Source organism: Ambystoma mexicanum, chromosome 8 (genome assembly GCF_040938575.1).
Source record: "Ambystoma mexicanum isolate Mex_15411 chromosome 8, UKY_AmexF1_1, whole genome shotgun sequence".
Taxonomy (NCBI): domain Eukaryota; kingdom Metazoa; phylum Chordata; class Amphibia; order Caudata; family Ambystomatidae; genus Ambystoma; species Ambystoma mexicanum.
Genome location: NC_090929.1, coordinates 1,401,591,095 through 1,401,618,106, shown reverse-complemented (window position 1 = coordinate 1,401,618,106; position 27,012 = coordinate 1,401,591,095). Strand labels below are relative to the sequence as shown.

Here is a 27,012-nt window from a genome sequence, read left to right as displayed (position 1 = left end):
GTGGATATTACTCTAAATGTATGCATGTTAAAAATCTGAAACTTCATCAGTTAATGTCCATACTCCCTGCGCACATGTATGTAAAGTTGGGTAAATGTCAGAAATTGAAAAATCAGTTAAAAAGTCAATTATGTGCCATTTCTGAATGCAAGCTCTTAGAAACAGCAGATTTGGACAGAGACATGGCTAAATTCAGACACACCATGTATATGTAATTTCAAGCAACTGTGTAACTGTGAAATATGTCTTTTATTATCAAATATAGAATATGTGCAATCTGACAGAGGAGTGTCCTATCTGCAAGCCATAAAATGACATCACTCTGACACAACTTAGCTTCGCCAATCAAATGATAAATGGAAGTTTGACCAATTAGAAGCTGAGAGAGAGGTAGGGTCAGTGATGCTAGAACACACCCACATTCTAAACACATAAAAGCAGACAGACAAGACAGATAGGGACCTTCAATTCCATCTGCAGCGGGACGCTCTGCCGGAAAAATCCATACTTTACCTCCATCAAACCTCCAGAGAGCCAAACTAGAGACTTCAATCTATCCAGAACTAGAGACCCAGACCAGAGAACCAGAGAGAGCTGACCCAGATCACTGTGAAGTGCAGAGACCAGAGGCGAGTTTAAAACCTGACCAGATCCATGGCGAGGCCCATTTCACTCAAGAATATAGTGTGAGTACCTAGAAAACTGTGCAGAACCAATCTCCTAGTTAAAATAATATAATTCAATCCTATTTTAATCTAAGTAGAACTGTCTCCTAACTGTCACCTGCCATTTGCAAAGCTGTCACTTGTCATTTCCTAGTTGCAGGCTGCACTTGTCTTTTTGAACTTTAAAATTTCAAATCTGAAAAACGACCTTTATTTAATCGCTCATATCTCCGCGACCGTTTGTGCTAGAGACTTGCAGTAACTTTTATTTGAAAGCTTAGAATCTTAGCTTTGAATCGCACCAAGAACCACATTCCTACCCCTTATAGTTGTACCGCAATCGCGGAACACGCATTCGCGAATTTTACCGCGATTTGCAAATTTCTTCACATGTAAAAACTGCTGCTGCTTGCCTTCCATTTGCCAGAAATTCGTTTAACCTGCTAACTATCCCTGCCTCATTGCTAGTGTGAGCCTGGACTAATATTAACTAGATACCACTCACCCTGAACCTCTGAAAGGGAATTAAAAGCATTTCCAGCATATTTCTCATCCATTGCTGGCACATATCAAAGCATTTTGCCTGTGTTTTCAAAACTCCTATCTGTTTTCTGTAGTGTAAGCTTGCTGGGGTGAACTGATTTACATTGATTGCATTTCTGAGAACTGTGTGCTTTCCTTCCATTTCCTTGCCTTGCATCAAGGGGGGGAGGGGATTGCCAGAGAAAAGTGATTACATTGTTTGGTTGAAATCATATTGAGTATTTTCTGTACTGCATTCATTGAATATTGCATCCACCTGAGCTTACATAAAGCATCCTCTACCACATTATACTTTTGTTCCTATTTACCAGTGTGCTACCTTATCCATTTCATGTCAACTCATTAGTGATTATAAGAAGTGTGCTAGTGCCAGATTCTCCGTTGTTGATCTTTATCATATCAGATTAAGTGTGCTATTCAATTATTAATTTATTATAAAGTGTGATATATATATATTTTAAATTATCAAATAAACCTTTTAAACTTGCAAAACAGAACTACTTCTTGGCTCAGTGGGGTCAGGGGGATTCCAAGAGAGGGGTGTTATATAGGGGTAGTCATCCAGAACGCATGAACTGGACATAAAGATATATCAATAAGGGTTTTCATTCAGTATTCTAGACTAGGCGTTAACTTAGCTGTAGTGCTGAATTGAATCCTCTTACAGCTCCCCTCAAGTAACAGCGCCATTATGCCTGTGGGTTGCTTTGCGTGCTATACAAATGTAAAATAAATTTTAAAAAAAATATATACATATATCTAAGTGAATTTATCACATCATATATCAGGATTAAAGTTTTCACTTTGCAAGCAACTAGACAGGCATACAAAGTCACTCGTATCCTGCATCATCAGAGGAACACAGCACACCATTTCTTACTCACCAAGAGTTAATTATCACTCGACAATGGCTAGTGGCATGCACCCATTTTGACACCTGGATATAGGATGTCCTGTATCTAAAACCCATTAAAAGGTTAAGTGACTGCGTGAGCAGCTGCACCATTTTTTCGGGATGGGGATACTCTGCTGGTTTCTTTATCTACATCTGTAAAAGAATAATGACCGTCACCTGCTGCTATCGTGAACAGTGTTGGATGTTTTGTTTGCTTACAGAGTGATTCCATTAGCTTTCCAAGAATAATAGACATCCCCATCAGATGGTAATCACAATGTGAAAGGAGTACAAAAAACGAAGCAAAACATTTCATTCGCTGAAGACCATGCAAATGACAGTAGTGCATGGTATCATGCCAAGCAATAGAATATAATATAAAAAAAGGGAAAGCCTCACTTTAAATGCCATTGGAATGCAGAATACATCAGCCAAGGGGCAATAAACCAGACACCTACAGAGACATACCAGTCCTCTTTGGAAACAAATTTAACATTGCTGGGAGATACGAATAAACTATTTACTTGAAGGACACTAGTGCACGTATTCCGTTTACAAAACTCTTTACAACAAATCTTAAAGTGGGGCCTAGGAAGTAAAAAAAGAAAACATTCATGCTATTGTAGCGGAAACAAAATATATGTTTCAAAACACAGAATGTGGACGCAGACTTGTTTTACATACACAGCACTACACAGAAGATGAGTCATAGGTATGCTTAAAATTCCAACTGCAATCAAACTTCAATGTTTCTATATTTTAAAAAAAAAAATTGGTATGTCAACCTTTCCACCCATAAATATGTATGTGTTTAATACACTTATCAGCCACAAGGCTTTGTGCATACAACATAAGAATCACAAATGGACATTAAAACAACAGTAAAATGTATAATCATTCTCAGAAATACTACACTTTTTCTATAAAAGCATTGATGCGCTTCGTTACTCAGTTAAAAATACGTTGTACTAAAATCAAAATCAATAAATACATAATCACAGTCATCATAAGAATATTACAAACTCTTAAAATCTTATATAGTGGAACTGAACATACACAAATCAAAACAGGGGAATATTACCTTTAACTATTGCACCTCACTAGTTAGAGGTAAATAAAATTATGGGCAAAGCCATTTAAAAATTCTATCCATAAGTCTGCTAGCTATGTGCTCTCAAAGCTGTTATTATATGATTTAAGATAACTCATCCTGATATATTGCAGACTTTCACACATACTGCCTCATCACGAGTTTGGCGGTAACCCTTAAATGCGGCGGTAACGCCATTACCGCCACATTTAAGGGTCTGCCAAATCACAAGCTTGACGGATTTACTCCCAGCTCTGAGCAGGGGGCAAATCTTCTGCGGTTTTGACGATTTTTGGCGCTAATACCACCGGCTGTATTAGCGCTGAACATTCCCCATTCGGCCAATGGGGAATGGTTACTTACCGTTCCACCAAACTCGTGATCCGGTGCTAATAGCACCAGCGGGTTTGGCAGTAGGGCAAATAGCCCCGGCGGTAATACCGCCAGGGTTAGCGCCCAACTCGTGATGAGGCCCATAATCAGAAGATGCTCAAGAGGTTCTATTTCTTGTGTCCCACATAATCGACAATAACGCATTTCACGCTCTACCCCAAGACGAGCACCTTGAGTGGCCAATACCTCACTGAAGTTATACTTTAATAGCAGGTACTGTCGTACAATGGCACTATAAGGAAATGCTATTATATAAGACTGTTTAGACAGCCGTGTTACAATATACTCACAAAACGGGGTGCTGTTTCGTTTGGTGTATAGAGTAGATACATTTTGTTCTTTGCCGAGTGCGCTCAATCTAGATTTCATATGCAATTTTACCACCCTCACAAGGCCATCCGCAGAAAGGGAGCTACACCCAAATTTCCATTTTGCATACTGTGATATCAATAAACCCAGTGTTCCCATTGTGTTACAATTATCTGTCGCTAGGAATGCACGTAAGAAGGTGACCATTATCGTGTTATTGTTTTTTAAGCTCGTCATAAAACACGACAGATTTCCAAATATAGTCGGACTGGATACCATCACATTCAAATTCAAGGTATAGATATTCGACAGACAGTGCCTGTGGCATGCAGTGGCATGCAGTGTAGGTTTTGCAGAATTGTGCTTTCAAAGCATTTTAAAGATGTCACATATTGAGGACCGCATAACTCGATTCCATAAAAAAGTATGGAACGAACCTTGGTCCGATACAGGAGTAGTATGGTTTCAATGGATAGTCCGCTCTAATGGCCAATAAATTGGCAGATTGTTCGGACAACTCTATAACATTTGGTCTTGGTTTATTTCCAATGCTTTTCCCATTTTAAGGTGTCTTGGACATGAAGACCTAGGTATTTAGAACAGGAAACGCACTCAAGCTTACGACCATTTAATTTACAGATTATATTTTGTCGCCGTCCTAGAGACGGGGCAAATGTCATTAGCTTGCTCTTCTCTAAGTTCACTGCTAAACCATTAAAATCCGCACATTCTCCTAGTGACGTGATCAACTTTTGGAGACTATAGGGAGTGTGATCTGCCAAGAGGAGATCATTGGCGTAAGCCAACCAGCTAATTCGATTTTCATGGGGTTGATGTTTAAATTGTTGAAGGCTGCTCCCAGATCAGCTAGGTATAAATTAAGAAGTGCAGCCGCCACAATGCATTCCTGATTCACGCCCGGTTGTGTGAGCATGGAAGATGATAGTTTGCCTGCAGCATCTAATCAAACCTTTACTGTGGTATTTATGTGTAGAAGCATCAACATCTGGAGTAAGCCGGGAGGAATGTTCCACTGTGATAACTTCAAACATAAGTTTCTCAGCACCGAGTCCAATGCGGCTGAGAAATCGATTCAAGGCACTATAGACTGGGAGGTTTCTTTGTTTCCAGGCATATTCCACCAAAGATATCAATATGAGCAGGTTGTGCAAGGTGTTCGCTTGTTTAATAAATCCCATTTGATTTGGTGGCAGTATTTTATTTTCACTGATCCACCTGTTTAATTCCAACAACAGCACTTTGGTAACATTTTTTGCTGGAACGTCTAGCATTACTAGCAATCTGTAATTGGTAGTCACATTCCATGGTCCTTTTTTATGCACGGGTATGATGTGACTTTCTCGCCATGTTGGGGGTATACAGCCAGTTTCACCAATATGAGTAAAGAGTAGAATTAAAGTATGTGCCCACATCTTGGGGGCGTTTTAACAAGGGCATTGCAGATGCCGTCTGGGCCTGCCGCCCACAATGAGTTTAAGTGTTCAATAATGTTTGTTAACTCGAAGATATTTTAAAAAAAGGTAGCAGGCGCCCCTCTCCAGAAAGAACATGGCAAGAGAACCTGTTCTGTGTTTTTTTCCCACTTTGAGAGTTCGCAGCCATCACTTTTTGCTCACTGTACCTTTCACAGATGGGAAATAACCATTTGCATATCAGTCTTTGTCACGCCCAAATGGGCAGTCCAGTACCGAAATTGCAATGGCAATTCCCTTCTGAACAAGATTACCAACAGCAACCCCATACACGTGTTTCAGCCTTGTTGGGCCTCATCATTGAGGTGGAGTTGTGCCTCTCTGAGCACAGTGAGCAGGGAGTCCAAGTCTGGGTTCCCCCAGGTAACTCAGGGTGACCAACCCCAAGTTCCTTGCATAAAAGTTTCAAAAAAAGGTAGCAGGCGTCTCACTCAGAGGACCTGTTCTGTGTTTTTTTCCCACTGAGAGTCGCAGCCATCACTTTTTGCTCACTGTACCTTTCACAAGTGAAAACTAGATGAATCTCATTGAGACATGTTAGAGAAATGAGTTTTAAAAATAGTGGGCAACCACTGACAGTACCCTACATCGGAGTCAGATGGTGTTTGTGTAGGCATAGGTGGCTGATGACGAAACTTTGGTTTTTGACTTATAAGGATTCATGTCAAGAATTGGGCAGGTCAGTGGTCTTCCACTCTTAGAAAACACACGTTTACAGCAAGTGTGGTTGGAGTTAGATATCATACTGACCCAATTAGAGCTATGATTGTTTACTGAGGATGACAAGCTTGATTTGCTCCCGAGGGTTCCATTAGACCTGACATCGGAGCAAAGTTTGACAAACGGAATCTGAGTCAATAAGCACATCTATCCCAGTTTGAATAGTGCATCCTGATGCGTCATCACATAGTCAAGCAATGATTCTGAACTAAACCAAAAATATTGGAGATGTTAATGAGGCTATGTTCTACCTGGTCAACTATGATGATGCCCTTAGATTGGACAACTCTCAGGGGGGACTGAGTGAAAGAGACTCAATACTGCATTGCGGTTGAGATGGGGTAATGAATTCTCAGATGATATTGCCTGTAATTGTAAGGCTCTATGTAGGTTCATGTCGCCGATAGCTAATCATTTTTGCTGATCGGCTGATTTCGGCTCTGTTGTTTTGGGGATAGTAGTAGACCATATATCTATCAGGCAAGGTTGATCCAAAGGTAAGGCGTCAACGTTACAACTTAATGTAGGTCTAGTGAGGTCCAGAAATTGCACTGAAGTGGGTTTACTAATTGTGGGAGCACTGGTATTGTTCACAAGGTGTGCTAGTTGGCCTATCACAGGCTGTGATGCAGAGTTGGGTAGTGAACACTCATTTGTGACTGGTGTCAATGTACTGACATATATGAGTGTTATTCTCCGAAGTCACGAATGGATAAGCACATGTATGCAGCCTTTTTGCTTACATTATCGCTTGCGAAATGACTTTTTGTTTAGAGGTCTGAGAATTCCCTACCAGGCGGAGTTTGAGATTGGTAGCCACAGTACCAAATTGTAATTTTGTTATGTTGATTGTCTTAAAGATTTGTGGTATGGTTCTATTTGTGACAATTCTCTTCGGGTTGAACAGTATCTGTGTTTATACATTGATCTTGGACAGGCTGTCGAACACGGTTTATGCTTTTATGCAATAAAAGCGATTGAATGTCTAATTTGTTCTCTATTCTTTCACGTTTCTCGATAAGTGTCCATAATAGAAGTTCAAATGCTAGAAACATTTCATCTGAGGACATGACTCATCAAAACACAGGAGGTCGGGGGGGGACACGGGGAACGGATAGGGTGACTGTTTCAAGGTCAGTATCTACATCGGACCACCTCTCGAGACACAAGAGGGATTGGGTGGAGAGAGACCTGCAGTTCAGGAAACGGTGAGCCGGACGCAATTTTGTATTTGACACCCGCTTAGGGGTTAGGTTACTAACATCAGGCAAAGGGGAGAAGGCTGGGTTGGGGCAGGGGAAAGAGGAATCTAGGTTGGGAGTGAAAACCAAGTCTAGTAAGTTAATTGAATCAGGGAGACATGTTTCACTTAACTTTGTGTGCGAGTGAATTTGTACTCTTGTAACCAATGCCGATTTAGGCCCAGTAACACATTACAACCCTAATGGTGTGTTGAAGGTGTTCACAGCAGTGGGGACTGACGGTACCAAGTTCGGGGAAGCGCCATTAAACTATTATTTATCATCAATGTTTTTGAGGTAGGCGAAAAAGGAGTACTTTCTGGGTCAAGGCAATTCTTATGCGCCGGACTAGTTACCGCTACCAGTTGTGTCGATGGAACAATTAAATTACTAACTAGCTTTATCCCCAAACAACTAAGCGAGATGTTTAGGTCGGCAGCCACGGTTTCTGCAGCATGTAACGTCCTCAGGATTTAGTGATACTAGCTTAGGAAAGTAGGTAGTAAGTTTATGACTTTTGGATTGTGGTCCAGGTTGAATGATCACTTTTGGAGGGGCCAACCCTGCGACACCGCTGCACGGGTTTGTCTTCATCTTGTGCTTTCTCTTGGTCGACTACTTGTTCTAAATGTTTGGAGGGAGTGTTATCTGCCATACTGCTCTGTGTATGCAAGTTCGCTTGAGAGTAGGGCGGGGTCACAATAGCACAGGATGACAGATTTAAAAACGCTATGGTTACGTTCGTGTGATTAGAGAGTTCTCTCCAGTTTATACACAAGGCCACTTAAATGGGAAACTAAACGGCGTCACTGACCTGTAATGGGTAAAGAAATCTAAATATGAAAATTGCACGCTTCTTGAGCGAGCATAGACTGCAATGTTCAGTACGTAAAGAGCAAATAGAGTCACGTTCTACTTACAATTCAGCATGTCTTTTTGTCAGTATAGAAAGTCTTGTTGCATTCAAAACAGACAACACTGCGGGCACAAATACACACAGTAATCACTCGATTCCCAGGTTGTCAGGGTTATTAGAGCGGGGAAAAAGGGAAGCAAATGCGGCTGCTGACGCACTTTGCAATGCACATATGCAAATGCACCCATAAATATACCTACAACAATTACAGCACCCAATTAAGCTTACGAATTTCACTCTGGACTACTCTGCTGATATGGGTGTGCCCCTATAGATTCGGAAAAACAATGGTACTGTAGGACAATCATGAAATGTAAGATTTAAAAAACGTATTCCAACCTTCCCCATGAAAATGTATACACTGCATGCTGGAGATTTCTGTAAAAAGCATGAAACCTTTCTTTCTTTGCAATAATAGAATATCATCTTTATTGTTTTTTTTTTAAATCTTTTTATTAGTAGTCAACAAATAAATTACAGAACAATTCAATACAGAAATGTACAGTAATCCAGATAACACAATTCAAAATCAGTCAACTAAATTACATGTCAACAAAGAAATAGCATAATCAAGCAACCCCCCCGACATACTAAGAAATGTTCAATTTATGCAGACAATAAAAGAGCAAATTCCAACAGTCAATAAAAACATCCAACATAGAACAAACACACACTCACAAACAACACACAAACACCTAACCAAACCCCCTAAAAAGTATAACAGTGAATAATCATAGAAAATAAGAAGAGAAAAAAAATAAAATAACCTTTTCATTCCACCCACTCCTCACACTAATCCACAGCCTATAAAGTCAGTCATACAAGGCATTGAATGGACCCCAAAATAGTTTTTACATCTCATCTTTGTCTTTCACTTTAAATGAGAGCTTTTCAAAATTCGATAAGGTGCATAAATCAACCAACCAGTCTTCAATTGTTGGCTTCTTCCTAGTTTTCCAAACTCAAAGGATCAGTCTCATTGCCATTAATAAAGCCTTATCTATCCAATGACTATATTTCGAAGAACGTCTACACCTACTTCGATGTAGGAAGTAAGATAATGTTCCCACCTGATCTGTGTAAAACTACATCCAAAATCAGATTAATTCTATCAATCAGGTCAGTCCAAAAATTCCGAACTCTCGAGCAACCCCAGAGAAGGTGCATAAGAGTAGCAATTTCATTTCCACATCCCCAACATAAAGTATCAGATTGTAACCCCAGTTTATACATTTTAACTGGTGTCCAGTACACTCTACCTACTACTTTCTGTCTAATCAGACGCAAGTTCAAATCCGTACCCACATTGGCACTTACCCCAAGAATATCTTTCCATTCCCTGTCTGTAAAATTCATATTTAGATCATCCGACCACACCGTTCTCAATTTATCCCACCCCACAACATCTTTATTTTCCAGTTGCATAAAGTTCATGTATATACACACACAGAATATTCCCGTCCCGTAAGCAATTGACATAACGCAGGTTTGGTTCCTAATGAGTTACCAATCATACTTTTCCTGAGATGAATCAGGGAGCTCAGTTCTTCATATTTTCTTTTTCTCTTTGAGGCAGCCCAAATTTCCTCTGTATGCCCTTAAATGTCAAAAGACGATCTCCATCAAATACATCACCCAGTGTCAAAACCCCCTTCCAAACCCAATTCTGCCAAATCAAAGATCTATTGTTTAATTGTAATACCTCATTATGCCAGAGAAAAGCATCTACACTAAAGCCATATGACTGACTTCCCTCCAAACCACAACCGCAAGGCCTGCCTGGTTGCTACTATAGACTTTATCTTCAATCTATTGGCCGACACATTACCCATGGTATAAAGGTTATTTAAACGATACAGGTTGCAAACTCCTCTCTCCATGCGCAGCCAGATAGCACCTATGAAGTCATCATTTGTATAATAATAAGTTCCCTTCTTGAGCAGAAATGCCTTACAGTACTTATACAAATCAGGATAACCAAAACCTCCTACATCCACACTTTGCATCAACATAAATCTAGGAATCTGCAGTCTTTTACCCAACCCCCCACAAGAAACATTGAAAAATGTTATCAATTTGCAAAATCTGCTTTTTGGAAATTAATAATGGAATCAACTGAATAATATATAACACTTTTGGTAATAAAATCATCTTTATCGAATTTATCTTTGCCCATAATGATAAATGAAGTCTTTCCCCATCTCCTTATTGGATACACAATTTTATCCATGAGTTTAGTAATATTTGCATAATTTTCTTCAAATCACCAATGATATATATACCGAGATATTTAACATACTCAGGGGACCATTTGCATTGCCATACCTTTAGAATATCCCTACTACACTCTATAGACAGCGGGAATATCTCAGTCTTGGCCCAGTTTATTTTATGACCAGAAATTTCACCCACTTCCTCAAACATCCGTCTCAGAACTAATCCACATTGTTCAGGGTTAGATAGCAGGACCAATATATCATCCGCATAAGACAAAACTTTAACTTCCACACCCCCAACACATAACCCTTTGATTTCTTCACATTGCCCAATATAAGCAGCCAACGGTTCAAGTGCTAAATCAAACAAAAAAGGCGACAGAGGGCACCCTTGTCTTGCGCCTTCGGACAAAGAAAAAAAAAAAGACTCTGATATTAAACCATTCACAGTCACCCTTGCTTTAACCTCATAATGAATACACTGAATCATTTTCATAAAGGTTGGTCCAAATCCCATTTTTAATAAAGTGTATTCCAAAAACCTCCAATTAACTCTGTCAAACGCTTTCTCCGCATCAAAAAACCCAATGATCCCCTTTGATTTTTTATTATGATGCATTCCAATGACATCTAAAACAGTCCTGATGTTATCATATCCATATCTACCTGGGATGAAACCCACCTGAGACTCATCCACCAGATCTCCCATATTAACCATAAGCCTATTAGCCCATATTTTTGTAAAAATCTTGAAGTCCACATTCAACAGTGAAATAGGTCTATAATTACTGCACTTTCTGTGATCTTTATCAGGCTTAGGAATGACAATCGTCGCGTCTGTCGTTGAGTTACATACTGTACCCGACTCTAAGAAGTCGTTAAAGAGAACACATAAAACAGATGATATTTGCTCTACAAATCTTTTATAAAATTCCGAGACAATCCCATCTGGCCCTGGCGGTTTTCCATCTTCTCAATTGTAATATTGCATTAGTAACCTCAGCGACATCTATCGGAGAATCAAGAATCATTTTTTTGTCATCCCTAAGACCTGAAAGGTGAACTTTATCAAAAAAAGACTGCAAATCTGTTTCAGTAGGATGTAACTGCTCCTTATACAACTCTTCATAAAATAGTCTAAACTCTCCACAAATATCTTCACTTCTATGAAATACTTCACCTTCATCATTTTCAATAGATGAAATACACTTGTCCGCCACCAGACCATTAAGCAATATCATCTTTATTGTGCTCAGCTTAAAAGAACTTTTCACAAAACAGATTCAAAAGAACATGTATAAAAATACATATAAAATATTCGCAAGGGTAAGAAACAACAGACATACACAAGCTATCACATTCAAAGTCAAAATCCAAATTACAAACCCCCTCCATTAACATTCAAGCATCTCCTTTGATTTTAGCCATACTCGATATAGGGCCATGTGTACAGAGGTAGAATCGCTGTTCAAACAATAGGCCCAAAATGCCTGACATTTTATTGAGGCGCAGTTGTGGACTAAGGACGCTAACTCCTCGATGTAAACACGACCCAGGCCAACACAATTGGTAAGGACATGCCTCGGAGCTTCAGGAATGTCCTTTTTACAGCAGATCCGACAATATTGCTCATCGTAAGCGAGTTTATGTTGAGATCCCACAATAGAGCGAAGTGGTAACGAAAGTGGCGTACAGCAAGATGAGGACATAACATATACGACTGGGGTTTTAATTATTTATAAGTTCCTTCCGCTGAAAATGCATAAGGCTTCAAGGTATACAGGTGCTCCAGTCCCACAATTTAATTTTTTTACTGAAATCAACAATAGGACCTCCCGTCGAGTATTCCAAGCTGAACTGAGGAGCCCAATCAACGATATTAAATAATTCTTGCATAGAATCCTCATACTCACTCCCCATCCTTGTACCACCCAAACCTTCTCCCAACAAACAAAGTATCAGGCATTTGGGAGAGACACTGGTCTTAATGTACAACACTCTGCGCTTCTTTAAGACCATCCCCCTAAGGGAGAGGATACCCAATTCCAAGCGCATATATTCTATGTACAGATATTCCATAGATACTGATTGGGGTAGTTGCATCTTCCGCCAGAAACTATAGTGACCACGTGCTACGGAATGAACCCAGGGCCCAAGTGATAACTGGGGATATAAGGGTTGATCATGCTGGGGGCAGTGGTGTATTCAGGCTTTCTGCTGCCCTAGGCCCAAATAATGGCATACACCCCCCCTCCAACTTTACTCCTCCTCTGCCAGACTCTGCTCCATCATCAAACTCTGTCCGTGTTGTCCAAACTACACCTATTTTGACCCCATTTTGGCTCCATAACATTTTAAGGATGTGTTTAAGGTTGCAGGGATTAGCAACGTATTGCTTCCCCTCTATTAATTCAGGCCCGTCATCTTCTATGTTATGTTAGTTGAAAGAGTGTTTTCAGATCTCTGCTGCCCAAGATTTGGGGAAGGCAGTGTGTTGAGCGCACCAGAGGTAATTGTTATGGCAATTGTCTACTTTTGGTTAGGTCCGAAAACAATCTTTTAGAGCAAGTGATAAGAACATTAGCTGTCTGACAACTGGAGACACATGAGAGAAGGTTCGAACAAGGAATTTTGGTTTCTATGACAATAACTGGTTTCTCCCACAAATTGCCTGCTGTCACTCTATGAAAAGCACTTTATCTGTAATATTAATACAACACAACTAAATTTCTTCCTTCAGTCTTGTCAAATGGTAAAGTCTACATACAAATACAAATAAATCGACTCTTCTCATGGTTACAGCTCTGGTGTTAGCAGGGGGCAAAATGGAAATAAGGCAAGTTACCTGTTGCAGCCAATGTACTGCCAATCCCTTTGGCTGGAACGCCATTGACATATGGCAAAATCACAAGTGAAGTTTGTAAACGCTGCCTGGGCATAAACACCTCATTAGAGTAAAGACAGTTGGAGAAGGTACTTGGAATCTTTGGCTGTGCATTCTCACAGTGGAGTAATGGATAAGAGCGTCCCAGAACATTCATGTGTGGGTAGCCACTGCATTCCTCGTAGCTGCACAATGCAGGCACCTTTCATAACAAATGAAGTGGTACATACTGTACATCATTGCTGTTTGTGCAATTGTTCAAAATACCAAACACTCCAAGAAGAAAATTGAGTAATGGATCAGGCGTTCCAGCACAATATTACCTTTGTGGGTGTGGTTTAGTCTACGGATCTTGCCAGTTTGCGTTTAAGGTAATCTAAAATCTTTAACTCTGTAGTGTTGGTTGGACTGTACAATACATAGGAGCATTCGAGATTTGTGGGTATATATAAATCCTGCTGTTGTTTGAAGTACTCTTTCACAGTAAATGTCCTAGTGTGTATTTAAAATGTAATTAATGTAAAGATGAATTATAAACATAACAGTTATGCATTGTGGAACATTCTTTGCAGTTGGTTCTCATGGTAGTACTGAGCGTGCATCAGAATGTCAAAGACACATGATAAAACCAGCAGGGATGCCATTTGCCTGCGTGGCACTGAACAGCTTCTGTAAAGATGGCTGAATGGATATCTTTACGGGACACCTTTAAAACTGTGAAAAAGTGTGTACCTTTGGCACACAGTTTTTGTTCTCACCCGTCTATGTCTTTGGGTATTCTTTCATAGGTTTCTTGATGCTGTTGCGGATCATTACGTAGTCACACTCAACTCAGGGAGTTCCTTTCCCCCCAATGAATGTGACAAACAACAAATCACTATGATTTTGATTCAGGTTCTATTTGGTAAGGCCTCCAACCTGTCTCGCACCAATCCCAATAAATACCCGGTGCCACAATGGACTAGGAACCAGGCCGGTGTGAAGTAAGAATATAGATTTATTAATTCATTCAAACCAAATCTGACAAATAGAACAACATCAGCCACCAATGCTGTGGCAACACAAGAACAAAATGACTTCCGTAATGGCACCAACACGGAGATAATACTGAGATATGCAGTCACAATTTCCTGTAGCTTTCTTCTCAAATCACACACCAATACAGAAAAAGAACATTCAAAGACACACAGTGATTGCTGATTTGGTTATAATACTTTTCTCCCAGCAGCTCCCATCCTCCAAACATCAATTAGACTTGGACCCTCGAAATTGTAGGCCAGTGGTAGAGAGTGGGAACACAATGGGAAAATCGTTTTTGGGATTCTGATAAATTGCACTTTGGAAAAAGGGATTCAAAGGGCAAAATCGTTTTTTTTCATTATTACCACGAATGCAATATGAGGGAAAGAAAAGCAATAGGAAAATGTGTTTTGTCACACCTAAAAAGAACAGGCAGGGCTTTGTGATTTTGGTCAGAGCACAATGGGAACAAAGGGTCAATTTTGTTTTGCACCCTGCACACTCATGTGGAAACAGGGTTTTGTGATTAATTCTTGTGGCAAATCTTTAGGTCTATACCAGCTCAAAACACACTGGGAAGAGCTTTTTACTTTCGAATGCCAACAAAACACATCCTGTGATTTCTATAGGGGAATGAATTGATTTACTTTAATTAAATATGCTAAGGATCTACAGAGAAACCAGGTTATTTTGTGTTATGGGAAAACAACTAAAACAATGCTGGAACATGCAGGGCCTACACAATCTATGATGTTGGGGATAGTTTTACTTACAGTAGAGGCCTTGTAATGAGCATCAGCGAACAGCGGGGCACCTCTTGGACACAAAGGGTGTCAGTCCAGGATAGTCCCCTCTGGCTCCTCTAAGGGGTCCCAGTCAGCTTCTATGTATCCTGGTCCCTGTCTCCAACAGAAGATTTGGGGCCTCTCTGCTTGGATATTTCTTGCAAGAGTTCAGCAGCAGGTTACCTCCCAGAATAAGTGGGAAAAGCCCAGTTCTAATGCAAACTTGTCTACTTATAGGGCAAATGACATCCCAAACTTGTCACGATTCCAGCGAAAGGGATTGGTTGGTTTTCTCTACCCACCTCCCACCTGTGTGCTAATAGGACACGGAGAGGAGGGGTGTGAGTTAAGAAAGCTGTGGGAGGAGAAAGCTTTGTCATCCCAAACTGACATGTGGGCTCAGCCTGTTTAGACTCTGAAAATCTACCCACAGGGCAAGTACCCTAATTTTTCAAATCTTTACATGTATATTTTGAACTACATTTTATGGCAAATCAGATGATGCTAGTCTAAAGTCGGCACACCCTTCCTAAGCAGAGATACATTTTTTCTCCATTTCCTCAGGAGCCAGTGAAAAATATGCCACTTCATAGTTCCCATGTTAATTTTACCCTTCACGCTCACACCAACTTTCAAATCTCTCGGAATCAAGGGAAGGCCCAAATCAAATGTTTATTAATAACTTTAGTGACGTTTATCACACTATAATCATTTTGCTGTGGTTCAAAGGGGGTTACTTTCACCTTTAATAAAAGTCTGCAATGACCGTTGTGGCATATACGCTGCCTTTGTTACGCAATATGTATTTTTCTATTAACTAAACTCCAGCCTTTTCCTTTGTTCTCTTAAGTTGCATGTGATCAACTAGAGGCTGGCTCATGTTCGCCCCTCCCTTCTTGGCCTTGTAATAGCCCTGGCTGCAGCACTAATGGACATTTTATGGGAACTTTGACCTCAAGGTCACTTCTGCTGAAAGAACAGCATGGCCTGATCAGTTTCCACTGTGGTTTAAATCTAAGCAATGTATTTCTTTCTATATTTTTAAGCAATGCCCTGCTGATGGTTGACAACCAAACCTCCCTTTCCAAGACCAGCAGAGTAAAAGCTTTGGAGGTTAACGGGAGATCCGCCAGATATAAATTAAATAGCAGGGGAGCCAGCACACGTTGCTCGACTCCCCTGCTAAATTGGATTGATGATGAAATAACCCCGTTGTGGTTCAATCGCATGTTAGCATTAGTATTATGGAATAGAATAAGGATTTCCAATATCCAGTTAGGACATCCCAGCTCTTTCAACTTCACTCACAGCTTGGCCCGGTTGACACAGTCAAATGCAGATGAAAGGTCTATAAATACAACATATAGGCTAGCCTCCTGCCTGGCTATGACCCTTTGAAAAAGCACATCCACCAGTCTGATGTTATGTGTGATGGATGAGCCTGGTCGGAAGCCAGTCTGGTATGGGTACAAGTTTTTTGTCTCCACCCAGTTCCATAAGGCCTTTAAAACCAAGGTGGCAAAAGGTTTGCCCGTAGAATCAAGCAAGGAGAGGAGCCCATAGTTGCCAGGTAAGACTATCACCTCTCTTGAATACAGGAATCAAGATTGAACAGCACCATGTAGGCGGTATCCGGACATACTCCGTTTAACAGTAAATATAAGGTCGGAGACCAGCCATCCAGAACACACCCGAGTACAGTGTTGGAAAAGCCATTTGGGCCAGCAGCCCTGGGTTTAATTGTAGTCCCTATACCCATTATAGTACATGCAAGTGGACACTTCTCTTCAGTTTCAATCACAATCTCTTCACTAGAGTGTTGGCTAGAACTAACATATCGTAGCCAGCATTCGTCAGGAATGGGATTAATCAGTGATAATGTGGAATTCCCCTTGGCTTTGGATAGAAGCTGCCATATAGTGTGCGTGTTCTTCTTACCTGCCAAAACCTGGACCATATCTTGCCATTAGGCATTGGTCTCGGACCTTTTCCACCTATATAACGAGCGTCTATACTTCTGTTTGGTCCTTGCGATTAAGACCTTCAGTTCCTTCGACGGGCCAAGAGATTCTCTAAGTACTCTAATCTCTTGACACATAAGCGCTTTGGCATTGCGTATCTTGATATCAAATGGTGCCACTGTACTTCAGCCACATACCATAGAGTTTCTAATCGGTACTGATCCAGACATAAGGATAAAACCGGAAAGCCATTGGACCATCTCTTCGTCAGAACATTGCTGCAAATAGGAAGAGTCAAGTGGGAAGGCTCTCCCCACAGCCCGAGAGATCCCCTCAGCATTCTTGGCAGTCCAATATATATACGACCCCAGCATGATCAACCCTGATGTCCCCAGTTACCACTTGGGCCCTGGGTTAATTTCAATCTAGAGTCAGTAATACTGTCAGTAGTGCATGGTCACTATAGGTATTCGAGAGGACTGAAAAACCAAACACCCTGTTCAACAAAGCATTGCTTCCCCAACATAATCAAGTGTGCCTCTGGCACGAGCATTGCTCATTTGTGGTTCTGCCCGGACAGTGCCCTGGCGTACATCCATTTAAGTAAAAGTTAAATCCCAATCCCTGAGGAACGTCAACAATTTGTTGCCCTTCCTACAAGTCTATGAATCCAATATCATGCTCCCCGGCCTCACATGCTTTATTTTGAGCGGCCAACATCCTATCAACACAGTGGGAGTTCAAGTCCCCGCCCATAATAACCAACTCATGCTCGAGGCGGACTACCCAGTCAGTAAGAATCTAGTCAATGGAATCAAAAATAGCCTCCGTTAATTCATTACCTGGGGTATCACATATGTTTAAGGCCAGCAGCTAATTACCTCCAGATGCAATACTAGGGTATACCTGAATAGCCCTCAGGTTTCCATTAGCAATTTCAACCCCAAGCCCTCTGGAATCATAACCCTGCTTAATGCCAACTAAAAGCCCCCCAGAAGGGTGCCCCTTAGGGCCGCTCACAGCATGTTATTGATAAACACGATTGTCAGCTACAACAAAAGGATAAGCCAAAAAGCCCTCATGCAACATACAAATATCGTAATTCATTAACAACCCAATCGAACCACCAGTAGAAGTAAAATGGGAGAACCCCTGCGTATTCCAGCAGGCCACTGATACAGTTAATTTAGAAGTAGTGACTGACACACTTCTAAGTCATTCCCAGCCTTTGTTTTTGTCGTAGTTGGTGTCCATCGGGTTTAGCCGGGGTGGCACCAAACCCTGGTGCCCTTTACTGCAGGTAGGACAGCAACTAAATGCCGAAACACGGGATACATCAAAAACATAACTGATGTTACGCAATGAATCAGTATATGTTTGAACCATAGTTGCAGTCTCAGGTAAATAACAGTGAATACAAGCTAAAATTCACCCTTGCAGTTTCATAGGCTCAACAAAGTCAAAGTCTGTAGAGTTCAGGACACGTAACAGGGGAATTCTATGCAGCACAGCAAGCATCGCAGCAAGCATCACTGAACAATTCAACCTCTTCTTGGTAGAGTCGACGGGCTAAACCCCTATGGTAAAGACTTTAGGATCAAGAACAGTAGCGGCTGCAGAGGTTAAAATAACGCCGGGGACATTTGATTGACCCTGACCTAGTCTAAGGCTACTCACACTACACCCTTGAACATCTGCCTGTACCCCCAATGGCAGCACCAGCTCCTCTTCACTTACTTCACTTTCCACAGAAACCTGTCACAGTATTTAAATGATTCTTAAGCGGCCAGCTAGTGAAGGTACCAACATTTTTCTGAGATCTTTTTTGCCTGCGTACATCCCTCTTTCTCTGCTTCTTATTTCTAATGGCAGATCCAGGTAGAAGTGTGGAATTTAATGGGCCAATCAGTGTCGCTGGTGAACCCCAAGTCCTTTTTGTGCTCATAGTTTCGCCAATCACCTGTGCCTGCGAGTAGGATAAAGGATGTCAGTGGAATTATCTATAGGACACCCGTCTGCCTCCTCAACCACCTCTACCACGTCCTGACCTCCATTTTCCTCATCCTCGAATGCTTAAATTGTAATCTCCGTTTCAATACGAGAAACCACCCTTAAGAGACTGGATTCATTTGTCGCCTTTACTTGTTGGAGCAGAGTGCCCTGAGCCTTCGGGTCTTCATGAATTCTCCCATACAGCTTAATCAAGAAAACCAAACTGAATGTTCCCTAACCCTGGAATGATCGGGGGTTCTGGGGGCCGTGAATTGTTGCCATCACCATTGAGGGAGGACGACTGCGCAATAAAGCCATCCTCATTACCCTCATTTTCAGAATCAGGAAATAGAACCGGGGTAGCTGAAAATCTCGTAACAAGGGGCGGTACAGCATGCTGTACACAGTCACCTGTATGAGAAATTTGAAGGTGTCTCCCCCGCTAATCCCCAGGGATCTGTAATCCAGGTGGCCAGGACACAGCCGTTGATATTGGATCCAGTTCCTGGGGGCGGACCAGGGGTCTACGGGAGTGGAAGTAGGACACCAGAGGTTGAGACGAGGTATCCCCTACACAATAACACCTTTTCCACATCCTACCAGGTAGGATACCTAGGAACTCAAACCCCCGCCCCTTTTCCGACACAAAACAGTTTCGTGCAGTTCACTGCGAGCGACAACGGACTAACACCAGAACTGTATACCGACATGTCCCAACACAAGGGTCAGGCAATTACTGATAATTTCACACACCTGACTTCCATTACACTTCCCCCACACAGAGGATAAAAGGCGGAGCACGAAAGCAAATTCTGAGCAAAGCAAAACGCACGAGGAAGCAGCAATTACGAGATAACAGTTTAAACTGAGGAGAAATGCGGCAAGGCCAGAGAGGGCTGCAAGGAGGGAACTACCCGTGACCTTTTTGGAGAAGAACAGCAACTTTCAAGAGGCCTCATGGAAAAGAATCATAAGACTGGGAATTACAGCTGAAGAAGGGTGTAGTGTGTGTGTGTGTGTAGCAGGTACATGGGCCCCTCCCGCATTGATAGCCAAGGCAGGGAGAAGAAATTGCCGCTGTGGTCCTGTCCTTGGCTCCGACAACAAAGCAGCACCAGTGAAGTCAGCACAGCCGGTGAGTCGGAGAGACTGATGGCAGACTGGACTATGTTACGCTCAAGGTTGCAAACAGCAACATTGTATGAGGAAAGATGCCTCGTATGTGATTGAACTTTATGAAACCCAAATAGGTACAGATACAGAGTGGACCGGCGCCACGTGGGTCCTCACTCGAAGGTCTGTTTGGTATCCAACTGAGCGTGTGAGAATTAGTGAACTGTGAAATCGAAGTAGTCCTGCAGCGGGTCAAGCTAAATCCTGTGCACATTCGAAAGTCTTCGATTGCCTACGAACTGAAATTGGCCCGAGCCCGGCTGAGGGAGACTAATTGTATAAAAAGGGTATCTGAGCCAGGAAGAGACGGATCTGGGGTGACCCGAGAAGATATTGCTGTGGCAAATGTGAACCCGACTGTGGGATGCCTGCAAACTAAATGCAAATGTGAACCCGGCTCAGGGGAATCCGGGGGGGCGGGGGGAGGGGTGAATCGCCAGACTTGAATATCTGGAAAGGAACTTTTTTGGTACATCAGGCCCTCTGAATCAAGAGACTTTGAACATAAGAGACTTGGGCACAGAAGGCCCTTATGTTGGTAAATGGAAATGTGTCCTTGTGCAAAAGAAGCCCAAGAGTGTGCTACGCTCAAATGAACCGCCTTGTCCCGTGCTAAAAACGTGGGGAACGGAGGCCACACGGCCTGAACATCCTGACTTATCATTTTATGAACATTTTCAAGAACATTTCCCCACACTATTTGTAAATTTGTGGTAAAGATTGGCAATAGGTTTTTTAGTATAGGCCCGGTTTATGTTGACAAGACTCCACTAGGACTGCATTATTATTATTTTGATGCTTGTGGTTTGCTCCCATCTTAGATTTAGGTTTAGATAGGCGTTTATCACACCCTTGATAAAGTTCAATAAACACCCTTCAACTGTGGTCACTTGTGTCTGTCTTACTTCGATAGCATGCCTTACTTACAACCTCAACCACCACAGCAGCTGCAGACCCGGCATTCGTAAGTCCTGCCTATGCAGCCTGCATGCTGTTCTGCCACGCGTAGCATAACCCCAGTAAAGAATCATCCTTAGGCCCCGGATTAGATAAAGGGGTTTTGTTCAGGGGCTTGTTCACCTCAATTACTGCGGGGAGGGGCGCAGCATGCACAATAGCCTTCATTACCTCAGATTGAAAGTAGGTTGTTGTTTTACCACTGTCTTTCGGACCCAAAGACACAACCTTTTTGGAAAGTTTGTCTACAACTGGCTCCCCACTGGGTGGACGGCCCACCACTCCTTGGACTTTCACTGGGCTGGCACATTCATTACGTGCCTTCCTGTTTTTGTATGGTTGTTTGCGAAGATCGTAGAACTTTGCTTTTTGTACTGATTTTTCCTAGTATCATGCCCAGTATTTAGAAATACAATAACCCCAGTGAACAGGGGAAAAGGGCTACAACAGCCTGTGCCACACAAACCTACTTGGGCACCACTTCCACTCTATGGGGAGTATAGAAAAAACACCAAACTGGCATAGCTGAAAGGGACCCTACACAAGGGGCCCAGCAGTCACTGTGTCTCTATATGGTGGAGTGTCAGACTGTCCGGATCACTCGCACCTTCCAAGCCTAATTCGTGGAAATACCCGTGTACCAAAATGCCAATATTGGGCACACAAGACTGTCCCTAATCAGGGGTAACCATATATAGCGACTGGAGCTGGCAACTACTTACAGCCCTACCAGTCCTGTCCATTGCTCTGATGACGCCAGGAAGGTACAGCAGGCACCCTCACCCCCCGCTCAGAGGGCCCAGGCACCGATTACAGGAATGCAGCAGCAAGCAAACAGCACAGGACAGTGCTGCACTCGCATCAAGTGGAACTCTGAGTTCCTTAGAGGAAGGGACCTAGCAACGCTACGTTGCACACAACCGCACCAGAGTTACAGCACCAGCGTTACAGGGAAACATAAAATCAGGCCGCTTCTGACAACCGAAAAAGGCAAAGGTCTACAAACAAAATAATATAAAATCTAGGGGCTATTTTCTTTCTTCGAATGATAAATAATATAATACTCCTCTTACCACACTGCTATTTTCTTATGCTCCCAGTATGCATGAATATTTACAGCACCTGTAAAGCTTCAAATAGTATATTTCCTTATTTTAGATTTTCCTTAATTAATGCTGTACTTACAACCAAGCTGAAAAGCTTTGAAACTGTCCAAAAAAGGCCCACTTACCACAGATAACAACTTGCCTACAGCAGAGGAGCTCTGGATTGTAGGCACACTTCCCAATTTTCCGCAATGTGGTACCCAGAAACCAAGCTAAATCATTGTTCCATTCACCAAAATGGGTGTTTTTGTATCTCTATTTCCACAATAGCTAGCTGCTGACAGGAATGGTCATGGTCCGCTCTGGTATAAAATCAACATTCAGTGTCAGAAGCCTGCTTCTCAGTGGCTGAATTTGAGAGGGTCTAATGTTTAAGGATTTGTGGAGGAGGTAAGAGCCATGGATTTATGCAGTGCGCTGTGGGCTGACTCCTTTGAATCACAAACTGGCGGGGAGGGGGGATTTAGGGGCAGGTAACAGGGCTGTGGGTGCAATACTTGCTGCAGGTGCTTACAGAAGCTACAAGGCATCCTGATATCACTCACTCAAAGCTCAGTGAGTACAATTGGCGTGGGCCTCCATGGAAGGAATTGCCGGGCCCGCCATGTAAAAACAGAGGCAAAGTAATGAAAAGTGGAGCAAGATGAGCAGAGACTAACACTCACACTCTCCATACCATAGCCAAGGAGTACCTAACCTAGCGTGGTGCTGCACGGCTGCGGTTATTATGGCAACAACAGTGTTGCCCACTTCTGTGGGTGTGGAGGAGGGGTTGAGGTTTTGCCAGATTGGCATGGGAGCAGGGGAGTAAAAGATCTCTGAATGAGGACGAGATTCATGGGCAGACTCAGATGCTACCAGCAGTCCGGGCAGGATGCTGTTGCTGGCCATTTCTGAAACTCACCCAGATGCACCGATATGAACACCAGGGTGTTCTGATAATTAGCCACAGAAGAGACTTGTAGACCCACTGCTAAAAAGACCTCTGTGTTACCATGTCATGGATTAATGATTTCATTGCAATTTCCAAAAGAACTATATATAATGGTTATTATTTGAAGCAGCTATATTAAATCTCAACCATATAAAACAACTCTGAGTTGTAAGTGTAGTGCTGTAAACTGATGTTATTACTAAAATGTAATGGTTTAGCGAGCGAGCTGGCCCTTCCAAATTTAAAACAGTGGCATACAGCGCAAAACACTGATGTCTGCAGAAGGTGCTTAACTCACTGGTCTATAATTTAACAAGAGTAACTTGGCTGGATGGTGACCAGACATTTGTTTACATGGTTGACTGTGGGAAGGAGAAGCTGCTGCACACCAAATTTAGTAGGTAAGTTAAGTCAAGCTAATAAATCATTGTTCGACTGCTGCATCACTGTTGAGGCAGCTTTTGGCGTTGTAGAGATGGCAGGACTGGTGGGCATGTGAATGAATGCCATCTGCGAGGAAGTTAAAGTTTCAGGTTTTTTTTATTTCTACTAACAAAATTATGCAGGTAACTCCGTTTCTGAAAGGGAGGTCTGCTAATCAGACCCCCCGTTTTGTAATGCTACATACCAAAATCATACTACTCTTGCCTTTGCCGTTACAGTCTTCTGACATCTACAGTGCCTTACAAGCAGTGGCAGCATGGCAAATTCAACAGGTCACAAATGCATTCTTGGCATCTGCAGAAAAACAATGCTCTAATAGGCATAGGTGGCTTAAATTGGCTGCACCTATGATTCAAGACATGATAATTGTGTACCTTAGCCAGCCACGTGGCATGTTAAACACTGTATGTTAGCCAGGCCTGGTTATGGCATGGTCGCTATTGGGGTCACACAATTCTACAGCCACCGGATTTGGGTGTCACATTGTTGTCAGCTCGGTGAGCAGTGCTCCAGTCACAACGGAGCAGTGTGTATTACCGGTATTGCCTGGCTGTCTCCACAACAGCCCTGTGAAACTATTTCCCCATGAAGCTGCTCTTTCAATCCCCATGAAGAAGGGGATGCCTTCCCTCCATCCGGAGTTCCCCTAGGAACTAGTGCGTTAAAAGGCAGTCCTAATGTAACAAAGCCTCTCTCACACCAAGTTGCTGAAAACTGGAATCCTTCTGAAGTAGGCAGACATGGGAAGGGGGTCAACTTAGAGTAACCAGAGGAGAGGTTTAGACTAAGAGAAGGGTTACACCATCCTAGATTCTTCTAGGGCTCCGTAAACTTCCTGCTGACAAAGTACTCGATTTGGAACAATCTGCTGTAGCATTTTGCCTTTATAAGGAGCCTTACCCTTCGTTGATTCATCCTTGGACTCTCAGAAGAAGGATTCAATGGAACTCGGTTGGGAATACAGTCCATTTCAAAGTCCTTGGCCATAAGATGAAGACAGACGGCTCTAAAAGAAAAGGCAAGCTCTGCTCCCTACCCTTCCCAAGCGCAGCTATAGAGGGTGGCACTGCTGTGGACCCAAAACTCTTCTGCCTGTAGACTGGAACCAGGATCTTGCTTACTTGGGGTGATGAGCCCCTTGCAGGTGCAAGACAAACATTCTTCAGTGGGCGTGCAGAACCAAGCACTCACTTTGACCCTAAAGATTCTGCATTGGGCCTCTTAGAAACCAAAAAGCAGGTTGGAAGCCTGTTTACTGCTTCAAGACATCTTCAGGCCTGTTAGCAAAAACACACAACTCACTTCGACCCCTCTACAGGACCTGTGATGCTGCAATCAGCAATAAGGTTTTTGAACCACTTGCCTGCTTCTTCCAACTCCTTCAACGTCAACCCTGTGAAGCGCATCACCACTGTCAGCTCGCGCTATGGTAGCGCCTGCCTCGCTGCATCATAAGCACCACCTTGACCCAACAGAATCATCATCTTGACCCAACTTGAGATGTTGGGATCCATCAACTTGAATCGTCTCGAGCAGAACTTGATCCACAAAAAGCTCTACCTACAAGCCAACGTGACACAGACACGCCACTGAATCAACACAACTCGACTGCCTGAACACCATGTTGACTGGAACAAAGCAGCCAGAAGCCCATCTCTACACAGTCGAGTACCAAAGACAAGAAATAATGGTATTTGCAGTAATCCTGCCCCCCTGGCATGCCTTAAAGTTCCTTACTGACTGATAAGCCCCCACTGTTTACATTTTAAGATGTCAGGTACTTTTGACATTTGCAGCTCAAATTATCTGCCTCCTATCCAGTCTTCACCCAGAGTATCCCTTTTACTTTTAAAGTCCTCATTCACTGGGTTTCCTTTACAGTGGTGAGTCTTTAGTGCTTTTAATTAGTTGCTTGCACAGTTTATATTAAAGTTCCTATTTTTCCTGGAACCTTATATGCAGATTTTGTTTTGATTTTGGTATCGACTTGCTCTTGTCAGCTCACACCTCTCCTAAAAAGTAGAGGCTTCACTCAGGCAACGTTATCAAAAAAGGCAAAGAAGGTGTGCTTGTAGGGCTGTGCCTGTTTTGCCTTGACGGTGGTGCTCACTGCTGTTTAGTAGTAGTGTGGGGCTGAGCAGACGTTTTAGACACGATTCATCCCTTACCCAGTGTGATTAACAGGGCATTCGGATAAGGATCTGCATTGAAAGGAATACATGGCTTCCTAAGTGGCCCATGGCATTGATAGGAATACTTAGCCTCCAAGCTGCCCCTGAAGCCAGCCCTCACTTTACATACTGGTTTTGTAAACCCATGCTTATGTGGGGGAAAAAGAAACTTCAAGCATGCATAGTGCTGCTGGCTGAAAAGCTAGGGTTGGTTCAATGTATCAAACATGATATTGAAGGACCTAGGAAGCCACAAATTAAATTCTTTTAAAGCATAATCGTGCAGTATATTTTAACTATGTATGTTTTGTGGAATTAGGAAATGAGAGAGCGAGCTTGTTGAAAAGCATATGTGAGTTTCAATGTGCTTATACAACCCTCTGCTACAGTCAGATAAGAAAATGCTTATTTGGTGTGCAGGAAAACAAACAGAATCCCCATATCACCCTACCATCACAAATAACAATAGTCTAATCAGATTTAGTTGTCACATGTTAACTACGTCGCTGGAATAAATGTAGCAAATACAGGACGTGGGTTTAAAAGTTAGCCTTTTACGCTAGAAAATACCTAATTATCAAACGTACCTTTTTCGATAGAGACTTTTAGAAACACAAGAGCTTGCAGCCGTGTATTGATGTCACATTTCTCTCTCTTCCTACTTTGCAGCATGTGACTTCAGCCCATGTGATTCCCTGCCTTGTGGGAAGAAAGGACACACCCCCTGGGGTGGAGACAAGACACCCTCAAGAGCAGGGAACCGCCCCTGGGAGCGTTCGGGTGAAGGTGAGTTCACGCAGGCTCTTTCAGACTCTAAATGGATGGATACCGACAGGCTCTAAAACCGAGCCTCTGGGAACTACTACCAATACGCCCCTAGTACCATCGTCACATGGAGTAAAGAAGCACGAATCCTTGTGAGGTGGTTCGACACGTAAAGGCGTAGTGTTCGATTTAGTGCTTGACACACGTTATAAAAACCTATCGGTTTATTACGGATGAAGGAAATGAATTGCCTTTCCCTGTTTATTGTTCAGACCAAAAACTACTAGAAATATAGGGGAAACTTTCTAGAGAAGTACAATTCGCCCCCAACGCGTTGCT

The 27,012-nt window shown here is 42.4% G+C and overlaps 1 protein-coding gene across 1 annotated transcript in view; it reads right to left on the bottom strand.

Annotated features, from left to right (window-relative positions):
- Window positions 1–26,623, bottom strand: part of HPS1 (HPS1 biogenesis of lysosomal organelles complex 3 subunit 1) — a 591,196-nt gene extending 564,573 nt beyond the window's left edge. The window contains exon 1 of the mRNA XM_069611540.1: window positions 26,496–26,623. The gene's annotated coding sequence lies outside the window, so the exon portion shown is untranslated. The remainder of the gene's footprint in view (window positions 1–26,495) is intronic.
- Between the last annotated feature and the right edge of the window lie 389 nt (window positions 26,624–27,012).